Source organism: Scylla paramamosain, unplaced genomic scaffold (assembly GCF_035594125.1).
Source record: "Scylla paramamosain isolate STU-SP2022 unplaced genomic scaffold, ASM3559412v1 Contig122, whole genome shotgun sequence".
Taxonomy (NCBI): Eukaryota; Metazoa; Arthropoda; class Malacostraca; order Decapoda; family Portunidae; genus Scylla; species Scylla paramamosain.
This window is the reverse complement of record NW_026973787.1, coordinates 110,001-125,000: the sequence shown is the minus strand read 5'-3', so window position 1 is coordinate 125,000 and position 15,000 is coordinate 110,001. Positions and strand designations below refer to the sequence as shown.

General features: G+C 40.3%; 1 protein-coding gene and 1 pseudogene across 1 annotated transcript in view; one reads left to right on the top strand and one right to left on the bottom strand.

The window, feature by feature from the left end:
- Nucleotides 1–15,000, top strand: part of LOC135099386 (calpain-B-like) — a 42,409-nt gene that overhangs the window by 15,185 nt on the left and 12,224 nt on the right. The window contains exons 10-11 of the mRNA XM_064001723.1: nucleotides 5,017–5,097; nucleotides 9,396–9,572. The gene's annotated coding sequence lies outside the window, so the exon portion shown is untranslated. The remainder of the gene's footprint in view (nucleotides 1–5,016; nucleotides 5,098–9,395; nucleotides 9,573–15,000) is intronic.
- LOC135099385 (TBC1 domain family member 22B-like) lies at nucleotides 223–4,676 on the bottom strand (annotated as a pseudogene).

Below are 15,000 nucleotides of genomic sequence, written 5' to 3'. Positions count from 1 at the left end.
TATATATATATATATATATATATATATATATATATATATATATATATATATATATATATATATATATATATTATATATATATATATATATATATATATATATATATATATATATATATATGCAACTAAATTTATAATGCTGATGGTAAATTTTAAAGGTTTATCTGCATTTTGGGGAAGCAAGGTTAGTTGCAATTATCTTTCATTGCTCAGGATTCCTGAGCAATGAAAGATAATTGCAAGTACACATAGCAGTGAAAAACATAAGACAAACTATTTCTCTGAGAAGGATTATGTTTTAATTCACCTCTTATTTCTCATTTTAACTAAATTTGTTTCAGCTTATGTTTCTGGACATATTTTTAGTTACTTTAGGCAGATTATGAAAGATTTGATGCCTCTTGTCTGCTGGTTCTATCCAGTCAACTATAATACTATCTGTGGTATCATTATATGTAAATTCATAAGTAAGTTTCCAAATGCAGAACTCATCTGTTCCTCAGCAGTATGAAACACACGCACACATACACACGCACACAGTCACAGTTGCGGGTGAGGCTACCAGTGTTGTGTGGAGCTGTGAATCGTGTCTGTACTGGGTAACACGGCACAATCTGGCTCCACCTCACACTTTTTTCACAATTCTCCCCTCACCTCGTCATCTCTCACAAAACACTAATACCACTCACTCCAGCACCCTTGTACCTGGCATTTCCTGGTGTTTTGTGGTGTTTATTGATGTTTTTTTCAGTATTCTGGGTGTTTTAGTGTTTATTATTGTGTTTTTTTAATATTTCTTGTTTTTTTTGATATGGTATGATGCTTTTAATTAAATTTTCTAAGGTATTTTTTTTTATGAACATTTTCTTGTTAATTTCTCTGGTGTTTTCTTGTTTCTATTTTTTGCTTATATTTTCTGGTGCATTCTGGGTATTATTCTTGGTAACACCTGCTGTTTAAAATTATATTCTCTCGTTTCTCACTAATATCTGGTACGTTCTGGGCATTTTTCTGGTAAAACCCATTAATTTCCTGCGTTTTAAATATTTCCTTGCGTTCCCCATTAATTTTCAGTAGGTTTTGGCTATTTTGGTGACATTTGGTGGATTCTGTTTGTTTCTATGGTTTCCTGGTGTTGCTCCACTGTTGTGCTGGGTGTGGCATCACTTCCGAGGTGTCTGGAGGTGGTTTGGCGCATCAGCAAATGTGTACTTCAACCTGAATGCCTCGGCCACCAGCAGACTGATCTCCGTGTCTGACCAAGAGGATGTTGGCAGATTCTGAAGCAGCAGCATTAAGCCCTGTGGGAGTGACCTTATGTTAGATTAGTTAGGTTTAGTTAGGTGAACTCCACTGGACTCTAGTGGTAGGGAATAGTTTCAATGTGGGGCAGGGGAGGTTAAGTTAGGTTAGGTTAGGAGGAAAGATTTATGTATAGCCTTCAGATATGTAGTAGCAGTATTAGTCACTGTTGGTGTTAGGTTAGGTTAGGAGAAGGAAAGGTGTGCGACTGCTCACTTCATACAGAATGATAAATAAGCACAGCCTTCACACACTCGCTGGCCTAGACCCTCGGAAGTCAGTCAGTCATTGACCCTCGGAACCAGTCATTCATCCCTTTCTCTGGTAAACTCTGGAACTCCCTGCCTGCTTCTGTATTTCTACCTTCCTATGACTTGAATTTTTTCAAGAGGGAGGTTTCAAGACACTTATTCATCAAGTTTTGACCACTGCTTTGACCCTTTTATGGGACTGGCATTTCAGTGGGCATATTTTTTTAATGGATTTTTGTTACCCTTGGCCAGTGTCCTTCCTACATAAAAAAACCCTCACTTGAAAGTCCCTCTCTGGTTCATGAGGTGCTGGCAAAAATAGCTGAGGAACACACACACACACACACACACACACACACACACACACACACACACACACACACACACACACACACACACACACACACACACACACACACACACCTGGAAATCCCTCTGGTTCATGAGGTGCTGGGAGAAGTAGGTGAGGAACGCAGCACACACATATAGCATGAAGTGGGAGAAGCCGTCAGGTTCAGCGTGCAAGTGTGTCCCAGAGCCTGACGGTGCAGCCTAGGGGCATCTCCCTCATTAGCAAGTTGTTGAACCATCGGAAGGAAAATTGAAGGTAGTCTATCTCATGTCTGGCCAAGTGCTGGTGGAGATTGACTGTGGAAAGATGGATTGAGAGCTTAGGATTAAGTTGCACACACACACACACACACACACACACACACACACACACACACACACACACACACACACACACACACACAACCAGATTACTACAGAGACAAAGAGAGGCTGGATATTTCAGAGAGCACAAGAATAACTGAGAAACACACACACACACATGCACACACACACACACACACACACACACACACACACACACACACACACACACACACACACACACACACACACACACACACACACACACACACACACCACACACACACACACACAACCAGATTACTACAGAGACAAAGAGAGGCTGGATACTTAAGAGAACACAAGAATAACTGAGAAACACACACACACACACACACACACACACACACAGCACACACACACACACACACACACACACACACACACACACACACACACACACACACACACACCATCTATCCTCTTCATAAGTTCGCCGAGCTGTTGCACTTTGCTTTGAATGCCTGGCTGTGCAAAAGTGTAGTTGTCTTGTATTCCATCCAGCAGCTTTGACATACACCAGAAGCTGTCTGCCTCCACCACCGCCCGCTGCTCCGCTTCAATCTTCTCCACCTCGTATGTGTCCAGGCTCTCCTCTGATTGTGTGAACGGATGCATGGATAGGTTAGGTTTGGCAATAAAGTAATCTTTTTGAATGCCTAGTGTCTTCTTTGCTAATACATTGATTGATAGATAGATAGATTGATAGATTGATGGATGGATAGGTTAGGTAATACTATAATCTTCTCTCTTCTAACAAAATAAACTGATGGATAGATAAACTGATAGATATTTGGTACCATATTTTGAAACACTTCTGTGCTGTACTTCCTCTGTTTTCAAAAAGGCTCTAGATGAAGCTGTACATGTTTTTAAGTGTGTTTTTCATGATTCTAGTGACAGATTAACAAGACTTGTACATTATTAACAGGAGAAGCACTCTTGAAAACTGGCTAATCATCTCCTTGACCTTGAAAAACAGTCTTGATAAATGAGCAAAGCATTTTTAAGTGTTTTTAAAATTGTGGTAACAGATTAACAAGACTTCTACATTATGAACAGGAGAAACACTCTTGAGAACACAGCTAATTATCCCTCTGTGACTCTGGAAAAGTCTAGATGGGAGAGAAGGAACAAGAAAGCAGAGCATTACAGAATAGGCCCTTACAAGACAAGAACTTAATCTAAATCACAAAGTAGGAAAAGACATTGAAAACCTCACCTTTAGGAACCACCTCATGAAGGAAGACGATGAAGAAGGGTGTGACAAGGTTGTTGATCCCCTGCACGTAACCTGAGGCAGGGTGACGGATGGCCCAGATGTACAGAATGCGCTCAAACATTTCTTGTACGATTGTTTGTTGGAACAACGGAATCAGGGGAGACATGCGTGGGATGTCAATGTGAATCTGTGGAGAGACGTGGGTTTGGTGAGACTAGGTTAAGTTTGGTTAGGTTAAGTTAAGTTTGGTTAGGTTAGGTTAGGTTAAGTTTGGTTAGGTTAGGTTAAGTTAGGTTTGGTTAGGTTAGGTTAGGTTAAGTTAAGTTTGGTTAGGTTAGGTTAAGTTAGGTTAAATTCGGTTAGGTTAGGTTAAGTTAAGTTCGGTTAAGTTAAGTTTGGTTTGGTTAGGTTGGGTTAGGTTAAGTTTGGTTTGGTTAGGTTGGGTTAGGTTAAGTTTGGTTAGGTTAAGTTAGGTTTGGTTAGGTTAGGTTAAGTTTGGTTTGGTTTGGTTAGGTTTGGTTTGCTAAGGTTATGTTAGGTTAGGTTAGATGAGATCAGTAGAGAGGAGAATACTTGCTTTTGTGGTCTCTATATTACAAGGATAGAGATCTTAGTCAGTATATAAAAGAATGACTGAAAAGATACACCAGGTGACAAATATTCCTATGACAGGAGAATGAAGCTTTTAAACTGATATACACACACATAGAAAATAAAGAAAAAGAGAGAGAAAAAAATATTGAAAGAAAAAAAAACAGGAAAGGAAGATTATCAACACACACACACACACACACACACACACACACACACACACACCTGTCTAAAGGTATCTTGGTGGATATCCTCGTGCCTCGTGCCATAGTACTGGTCCACAAAACTCCATTATTCCTCTCGTTTCCTTCGCAGCGTGTCCTCTCGTCTCTCTGAGTTTGCTGGGAGGTAGCCCTGAGAGAGAGAGAGAGAGAAATTAATGTTTTTTTTTTTTTATTTTATATTACTAAAAATTAACAGACAAACAAAAACATTCATAACTTCACTAGTACTACCTAACACACACACATACATACACACATACATACATACATTTAATTACCTCCAAGCCACAGCACGGACTTGTGAGGGAATGCCAGACCAAGACAGTTTCCGCAGCTCCGGCAGGGAAGTGTTGGCTGCGTTGATCACCTCCAGGAACTTCTCTGTCCTTACCATGTCGCGCTCACTGTCTGCGGGGAGAGAGAGAATGTGAGAGAGAGAGAGAGAGAGAGAGAGAGAGAGAGAGAGAGAGAGAGAGAGAGAGAGAGAGAGAGAGAGAGAGAGAGAGAGAGAGAGGGTTAGATAGAGAAGGAGAGAAAGCATTATGACATCACAATAATTAAAAAAAACATTTAAAACATAGATGGATAAATCATTACTACTACTACTACTACTACTACTACTACTACTACTACTACTACTACTACTACTACTACTACTACTACTACTAATACTACTACTATTTCTACTACTACTAGCATCAGTAATACTAATAATAATTTCTTTTGTATTGCAGAGGTGAACCAGGCCAACACAAGACAGATGGGATGCAAGAACACTGTTGACACATCAATACTTCATACAAGGCAATAAAGCGGTATTTATCATCATGCTTTAGTGTATTAGAGCATTGTATAAGCCACAACACATACATACACTGCCATGTACACCCTCTGTACATCATATGAGGCAACACAGCTATGTATTATCTTGCTTCAATGTATAAGGCCAATGGGAGAGGGAGGACTACTACTACTACTATTACTATAACCAGCAAGAGAGAGAGAGAGGTGGTGGACAGACTAAATATAACAGGCCAATGGGAGAGGGAGGACTACTACTACTACTACTACTACTACTACTACTACTACTACTACTACTACTACTACTACTACTACTACTTCTTCTTCCTCTTCTTCTAATACTGTTGCTACTATTACTAGTACTGCTGCTGCTGTTACCGGAAGTGATGAAAAGGGTCCTGGGGGTCTGGAGAGTGGCAGACTGCCCTCCACACCTACATTAATAATAACAACAACAACAACAATAATAATAACGAAAGCCTGAAATTTGGATGCATTTTTGTTTGTTTATTTATTTATTTATCTTTTTCGGTCAACAACAAAAGCTACCTTTGATTTTTAAGCTCTTCTTTTTAATTTTGTTCATTTTTTTCTTTCTTTCTTTCTTTTACTTCTTTTTTTCTTTTGTGTTTTTTAGCATGATTTAATTTTTTGCTTCTTTTTACCTTCTGTGTGCAAACCCAAGTAAACAAATTGAATAAATATCATGGCTTCTGACTGCAGCAACAACAACAACAACCACCACCATCACCACCACCCACCTAATACAAGAGTTATCCAGTATTCTCAATATTTCACCACTAGTCTATCCACCTCACTAATACAACATTTAACCAGTATTCTCAATCTTTCACCACTATTCTGTCCACCTCACTAATACAAGAGTTCACCAGTATTCTCAATATTTCACCACTATTCTGTCCACCTCCCTAATACAAGAGTTAATCAGTATTTGAAGGATGACCTTTGACCTACAGGGACCTTAGTAGGCCTTTTTATACATATATATTATGTTACTCTAGCACTGGCTTGTATAAATGAATAAATAAATAAATAAATCTGTCTCTCTCACTTGATGGTTGAAAAGAATGGATTACTATTGCCTGGATAGTAGTAAAGAATAGTACTGATAGTTAGAGGTGATATAATAGCCCACAATAATATTAAGAGTTAGTACAAGCCTTTAATAGTACCCAATAGTACAAAAAATAATACAAAATTTTTATGAGTTAGGACACACATTAGGACAGTAATCAGTGTGTCATTTTACCTGATAGTATATGTTAATAGATTCTGTTTCACACAATCTCTGTTAAATCAATACCTGGAAGTCCTGTACACACACACACACACACACACACACACAACCAGGGGAGGAACAGTGCAAGCTGTAAGCCGGCATCTCGTCCACGACCTCCTGCTGCAGTGGCGGAGAGTGGGAGGCGTGTGGAGGCTGGTGGTGGTGGTGGTGGTGGTGAAGGTGATGATGGTGGGGGGGGTGCAGCTCTGGCAGGCTCTGGGAGGGTGAGTTTGCCAGCAGCTGACCCGACCGGTGGCTGTTGATGACACTGAGGGCGGCCGACTGCACCATCCGAGTCGAGATTTTAACGTCTGTGTGTGCGCGTGTCGAGATTACTGTGCTATATCTACCAATAGCTTTCTCTCCCCAGTAACCGTACATACCAATATCTACTCATAACAGTCTACCAGCACTCCTTAGCACCTGCACACGACACCACTGCAACACCGTTACCTGATATGACGCAGAATTCGTCATCACCACAGTCCCATGCATCATTTACAGACTCCTGGTAGTCTTGGAAGCTGTCGGTAGTCTCTGGTTTGCGTGGCCCCCCCTCCTTCCTTGGGCTGGACCTGTTGTGGGTGAATATTGCTTAGTTTGTGAGATTAATTCAGAGGAAACCAGTATTAGAAGAGGGATATCACAAAAACATTAAGATTAAGAGAGAGAGAGGAAGGAAAAGAACAAGAATTTAAGTAAGAAGAGAGAGGAGGAAAGTAAAAATTAAGGGAAGTAGAAGAGGAGAGAAAAATCAGAAGAAAAAGAAGCAAAGAAAAAAAGAGGAAGAAGAAAAGGAATCAAGAAAAAGAAAAGGAAAAACAACAACCACCATCACCACCAATGAAAACAATGAAATGACACGTAAACATAATAATGATGTATGTGATATCTCTAAGTATTTCATAGCAGCATGTAAGGATTAGAAAAAAAAACATAATAAGACTGAAAATAGTGAATGCCTTTTCAAATGTTTGTCATATACAAAAATGAATAAAAATAAAAGAAAACAACAAGCAGGCATATTAAATAAACTACATAGTATTTATAAAACTAGAAGCCAATGAAAAATAGCTAGGAAATAGATAAATACTAGCAAAGAAATGTAATTATCAAGTATTATAAGTAAACAAAATAAAACAACACGTAGATAGATCCAATAAAGTACACAGATTAATTTTCAAACTAGAAACCACTGAGAAATAGTATAAATAACAAATAGCAAACAAAAAGATGCCCAAATTCAATGTTGACAAAATAGACGCTGAGAAGCTTGAGAGACGGGCTGTAACGCTCTTTCCGGGAGTAATTTTGTGTGTTTTACGGTGAAACTAAAGGTGAGTTATGGATTTTTAGCATGACCATAGTATTGTGAGTGTGTGGAGTAGCGGTGGTGGTGGTGGCGTGGCTAGTAATTACAGTAGAGAGACTGGAAGAACGATAAATGAAATTGTGGCAGTCGAATGTTGTGGGCGAGGTAGTAATGGTGGTGAATATTTACGGTAGAGATTGTGGCGGACATACAGACGCACGCTAAGCCCTCAGGGCTGTTTTCCAAGACCACAGATGCCTTAATGGGTTCTCAAGAGTGTCTCTCCTGTTAGTAATGGAATTGTGTTGATGTGAAACTAGAATCGTAAAAATGCACTTCAAATTTGGTTACCTTCCACTTGCCCGCCTAGCCAGCCAGCCAGCCCGCCAGCCTGCCCGCCCACCACCTATCCACCTATCCACTTATCCATCCAGGTTGGGTTATTCAGCATTGCAATAATGATGTTGAGAATGCCAGGCAGACGTGAACACAGGTTAATTCAGTTCATTCCCAAATAGAGGTAAGCCCTGTTGTTGACTTCTCGTTGTTGTGAGGCCAACGCGCTGGGCCGCCAACCTGTCGGCCTGGGTGACGCGTGAAGGGCGGCGTGGTGTTGGTGGTGGTGTCTTGGCCCTGTGGTGTCCCTAGCCTTCATGTCATTGTGATTGGTGAAATAGATGACCTCCATTACTTTTTCATCTTCCTGAGGTCACTTGCTGGTACCTCTGTGTCACCACGCTTAGGTCAGTTTTTTTTTTTTTCAATTTTATGTAGGAGTGACACTGGCCAAGGGCAACAAAAATCCAATAAGAAAATATGCCCACTGAAATGCCAGTGCCATAAAAGTGTCAAAGCAGTGGTCAAAAATTGATGAATAAGTGTCTTGAAATCTCCCTCTTGAAGGAATTCAAGTCATAGGAAGGTGGAAATACAGAAGCAGGCAGGGAGTTCCAGAGTTTACCCTGCCTCCCCTGTTCTTGCATTACTGGGCTGCTGGACAGGTGGCACAGCCTCATGTGTGCCCTGTCTGTCCAGCACCCTGGCTATCCTTGTGGATGGGCTGGGCACACACTGAGACACAGCACACAGCAAGGGTGTAAACTGCACCTCACTGCTTTAAATATGAGTGTACAGGTTGAGAGGCAAGGCAGCACAGCACAGCACAGCATGGCAGCTCCTTAACAACACAGCCAGTCTCTGTGTGATGTTCATTGTGTCTTGAGCATTGTATCCTTGACAAACGTGGCGTACTGAGCACATCTTCACATTGTTCTTGCCTTAATGTGAAGTATTAATGTATTACACCTCACAAGTGTAGCCACGTGGCCCCTGTGTGTTCCCGTACCTGGTGATCTCAGGAACAGTTTCAGATTTCATCACAAATATTAATAACTGCAGCAATACTTGGTGCACCCTTCACACATGACCGGGGCTGATTAGTGGGTGAGTCAGCGCCTGAACCAGCCCATCACCCAGCAGGTTGAGGCCACAAGCAGCCCAGCCCAGCATCAATAAGACCAACACCAGGGCTTACTCACCCCTAGACACAACAGCAAGACTAGTCAGAACTGAGCCGTAACACCTGTGTCTCTCTTCACCTCCACAATTATTAACATTCTTTCATTTATTGATATATTTACTGGTACATTACTTACATTACTGGTACATGAAAATTACTAATGTTGCTTTTATTCCGACAGGCTACCACCACCATGACCACCATGACCACCACCACCACCATGACCACCGCCACCACCACCACCACCACCACCACCACCACCACCACCACCACCACCACCACAGCACTCAGCGTGGCACAGAAGGAACAGAGCCAGGCGGAAAACAAGGACTAAGATACACTGCCACTTCCAAATAAGGTAATACATGAATTTTCTTGTTCTTTAGCTGTTTACCGAGAGCGAGCAGTTGTCTTTTGTGTTTCTCCCCTTTGTGTCATTCTCTCTCTTGTATTTCTTGTTCTTTATCTTCTTCTCTCATCCTTTTGCATTTCTACACACAGTTCCCCATCTCTCTCTCTATCTTCCCCCACCCTTCTTTGGCTGTCTCACTCATTGTTACTCAAGATTTTATGGGTTTAGGCACGGCAGACACATAATCTATGCATCTACTTTGTTTACAGCCTTAATCTATTCAAAAGATCTACATTGAAAGCAAAAATAATAGAAAATAAATTAAAAAGATAAATTTCCATTCTTGAAAAACTCAAATAATTTTTAAAAAGCCACTTAAAAATGCCCGAAAAGTGCGTCTTTAGAGTGTCTTTCACCCTACAGTGCACAACAGAGTGTGTGTCATAAATAGCAGTGTTTCACCAATAATTTCTATCAATAAGAAGCTTTAACAGGTGAAAACAGACAGGCAGGCGTGTTTTGTACAGGGACTGCCACATGTAGGACTGATGGCTTCCTGCACCAACCTTTGTGTTCTTCTGTTGTTTACAATACATATCACTTACTGATTGACTAATACTAGCAATGCCACTATGAGAAATTTCCAGCTTTGTGTATTGATAAAATGGTGTGTTTATATATATATTATTAATGGTTATAATCTGTTAATCAACTGTACATTCTCTCCTCCTCCTCCTTCTCCTCCTCCTCCTTCTCCTTCTCCTTCTCCTCCTCCTCCTCCTCCTCCTCCTCCTCCTCCTCCTCCTCCTCCTCCTCCTCCTCCTCCTCCTCCTTCTCCTCCTCCTCCTCCTCCTCCTCCTCCTCCTCCTCCTCCTCCTCCTCCTCCTCCTCCTCCTCCTCCTCCTCTTCCAGCTGGGTTTTTTATTGTTTTACTGCTTCAATCTGTGGTTTCCTGCTTCAAAAATACAAAATATACTGTTGAAATTTTCTTATCAGTTCATGTCCTCCTCCTCCTCCTCCTCCTCCTCCTCCTCCTCCTCCTCCCCCAATTTAAGAGGGTTAGCAGGAAATTGCCCCCTGATAATTGAATATTCAACTGAATCTCACTTCCTGTCTCAGAAATGATGTGAAAAATGGTTTTGGAAAATGTTTTGGAAGAAAATGTGTCTTGTCTTTGTTTTATGGAAAGACTGAGGTTGTTGTTGTTGTTGTTGTTGTTGTTGTTGTTGTTGTTGTTGTTGTTGTTGCTGCTGCTGCTGCTGTTGCTGTTGTTGTTGTTTATCTTGCTTATTCCTCTTCCTCCTCCTCCTCCTCCTCTTCCTCCTCCTCCTCCTCCTCCTTTTCTTACAAGTTTATTATCATCGTTTATATTTCTCTCTCTCTCTCTCTCTCTCTCTCTCTCTCTCTCTCTCTCTCTCTCTCTCTCTCTCTCTCTCTCTCTCTCTCTCTCTCTCTCTCTCTCTCTCTCTCTCTCTCTCTCTCTCTCCCTTGTTCCCTTTTCTAACAAAATAAACTGATGGATAGATAAACTGATAGATATTTGGTACCATATTTTGAAACACTTCTGTGCTGTACTTCCTCTGTTTTCAAAAAGGCTCTAGATGAAGCTGTTGGTACATGTTTTTAAGTGTGATTTTTCATGATTCTAGTGACAGATTAACAAGACTTGTACATTATTAACAGGAGAAGCACTCTTGAAAACTGGCTAATCATCTCCTTGACCTTGAAAAACAGTCTTGATAAATGAGCAAAGCATTTTTAAGTGTTTTTAAAATTGTGGTAACAGATTAACAAGACTTCTACATTATCAACATCAGAAACACTCTTGAGAACACAGCTAATTATCCCTCTGTTGACTCTGGAAAAGTCTAGATGGGAGAGAAGGAACAAGAAAGCAGAGCATTACAGAATAGGCCCCTTACAAGACAAGAACTTAATCTAAATCACCAAAGTAGGAAAAGACATTGAAAAACCTCACCTTTAGGAACCACCTCATGAAGGAAAGACGATGAAGAAGGGTGTTGTGACAAGGTCGTTGATCCCTTGCACGTATCCTGAGGCAGGGTGACGGATGGCCCAGATGTACAGAATGCGCTCAAACATTTCTTGTACGATTGTTTGTTGGAACAACGGAATCAGGGGAGACATGCGTGGGATGTCAATGTGAATCTGTAGAGAGACGTGGGTTTGGTGAGATTAGGTTAAGTTTGGTTAGGTTAAGTTAAGTTTGGTTAGGTTAGGTTAGGTTAAGGTTTTGGTTAGGTTAGGTTAAGTTAGGTTTGGGTTAGGTTAGGTTAGGTTTAAGTTTGGTTAGGTTAGGTTAAGTTAGGTTAAATTCGGTTAGGTTAGGTTAAGTTAAGTTTGGTTAAGTTAAGTTTGGTTTGGTTAGGTTGGGGTTAGGTTAAGTTTGGTTTGGTTAGGTTGGGTTAGGTTAAGTTTGATTAGGTTAAGTTAGGTTTGGTTAGGTTAGGTTAAGTTTGGTTTGGTTTGGTTTTGGTTAGGTTTGGTTTTGCTAAGGTTATGTTAGGTTTAGGTTAGATGAGATCAGTAGAGAGGAGAATACTTGCTTTTGTGGTCTCTATATTTACAAGGATAGAGATCTTAGTCAGTATATAAAAGAATGACTGAAAAGATACACCAGGTGACAAATATTCCTATGACAGGAGAATGAAGCTTTTAAACTGATATACACACACACAGAAAATAAAGAAAAAGAGAGAGAAAAAAATATTGAAAGAAAAAAAAAACAGGAAAGGAAGATTATCAACACACACACACACACACACACACACACACACACACACACACACACACCTGTCTAAAGGTATCTTGGTGGATATCCTCGTGCCTCGTGCCATAGTACTGGTCCACAAAACTCCATTATTCCTCTCGTTTCCTTCGCAGCGTGTCCTCTCATCTCTCTGAGTTGTGGGCTGGGAGGGAGCCCTGAGAGAGAGAGAGAGAGAAATTAATGTGTTTTTTTTTTTTTATTTTATTATTACTAAAAATTAAACAGACAAACAAAAACATTCATAATCTTCACTAGTACTACCTAACACACACACATACATACACACATACATACATACATTTAATTACCTCCAAGCCACAGCACGGACTTGTGAGGGAATGCCAGACCAAGACCAGTTTCCGCAGCTCCGGCAGGGAAGTGTTGGCTGCGTTGATCACCTCCAGGAACTTCTCTGTCCTTACCATGTCGCGCTCACTGTCTGCGGGGAGAGAGGAGAATGTGAGAGAGAGAGAGAGAGAGAGAGAGGAGAGAGAGGAGAGAGAGAGAGAGAGGAGAGAGAGAGAGAGAGAGAGAGAGGGTTAGATAGAGAAGGAGAGAAAGCATTATGACATCACAATAATTAAAAAAAACATTTAAAACATAGATGGATAAATCATTACTACTACTACTACTTCTACTACTACTACTACTACTACTACTACTACTACTACTACTACTACTACTACTACTACTACTACTACTACTACTACTACTACTACTATTATTTCTACTACTACTAGCATCAGTAATACTAATAATAATTTCTTTTGTATTGCAGAGGTGAACCAGGCCAACACAAGACAGATGGGATGCAAGAACACTGTTGACACATCAATACTTCATACAAGGCAATAAAGCGGTATGTATCATCATGCTTTAGTGTATGAGAGCATTGTATAAGCCACAACACATACATACACTGCCATGTACACCCTCTGTACATCATATGAGGCAACACAGCTATGTATTATCATGCTTCAATGTATAAGGCCAATGGGAGAGGGAGGACTACTACTACTACTATTACTATAACCAGCAAGAGAGAGAGAGAGGTGGTGGACAGACTAAATATAAACAGGCCAATGGGAGAGGGAGGACTACTACTACTACTACTACTACTACTACTACTACTACTACTACTACTACTAACTACTACTACTACTACTACTACTACTACTACTACTACTACTACTACTACTACTACTACTACTACTACTACTACTACTTCCTCTTCTTCTAATACTGTTGCTACTATTACTAGTACTGCTGCTGCTGTTACCGGAAGTGATGAAAAGGGTCCTGGGGGTCTGGAGAGTGGCAGACTGCCCTCCACACCTACATTAATAATAACAACAACAACAACAATAATAATAACGAAAGCCTGAAATTTGGATGCATTTTTGTTTGTTTATTTATTTATTTATCTTTTTCGGTCAACAACAAAAGCTACCTTTGATTTTTAAGCTCTTCTTTTTAATTTTGTTCATTTTTTTCTTTCTTTCTTTCTTTTACTTCTTTTTTCTTTTGTGTTTTTTAGCATGATTTTATTTTTTGCTTCTTTTTACCTTCTGTGTGCAAACCCAAGTAAACAAATTGAATAAATATCATGGCTTCTGACTGCAGCAACAACAACAACAACCACCACCACCATCACCACCACCCACCTAATACAAGAGTTATCCAGTATTCTCAATATTTCACCACTAGTCTATCCACCTCACTAATACAACATTTAACCAGTATTCTCAATCTTTCACCACTATTCTGTCCACCTCACTAATACAAGAGTTCACCAGTATTCTCAATATTTCACCACTATTCTGTCCACCTCCCTAATACAAGAGTTAATCAGTATTTGAAGGATGACCTTTGACCTACAGGGACCTTAGTAGGCCTTTTTATACATATATATTATGTTACTCTAGTACTGGCTTGTATAAATGAATAAATAAATAAATAAATCTGTCTCTCTCACTTGATGGTTGAAAAGAATGGATTACTATTGCCTGGATAGTAGTAAAGAATAGTACCGATAGTTAGAGGTGATATAATAGCCCACAATAATATTATGAGTTAGTACAAGCCTTTAATAGTACCCAATAGTACAAAAAAATAATACAAAATTATTATGAGTTAGGACACACATTAGGACAGTAATCAGTGTGTCATTTTACCTGATAGTATATGTTAATAGATTCTGTTTCACACAATCTCTGTTAAATCAATACCTGGAAGTCCTGTACACACACACACACACACACACACACACACACACACACACACACACACACACACACACACACACACACACACACACATACCAGGGGAGGAACAGTGCAAGTGTGAGGCCAACGCGCTGGGCCGCCAACCTGTCGGCCTGGGTGACGCGTGAAGGGCGGCGTGGTGTTGGTGGTGGTGTCTTGGCCCTGTGGTGTCCCTAGCTTTCATGTCTTTGTGATTGGTGAAATAGATGACCTCCATTACTTTTTCATCTTCCTGAGGTCACTTGCTGGTACCTCTGTGTCACCACGCTTAGGTCAGCTTTTTTTTTTTTTTTTTCAATTTTATGTAGGAGTGACACTGGCCAAGGGCAACAAAAATCCAATAAGAAAATATGCCCACTGAAATGCCAGTGCCATAAAA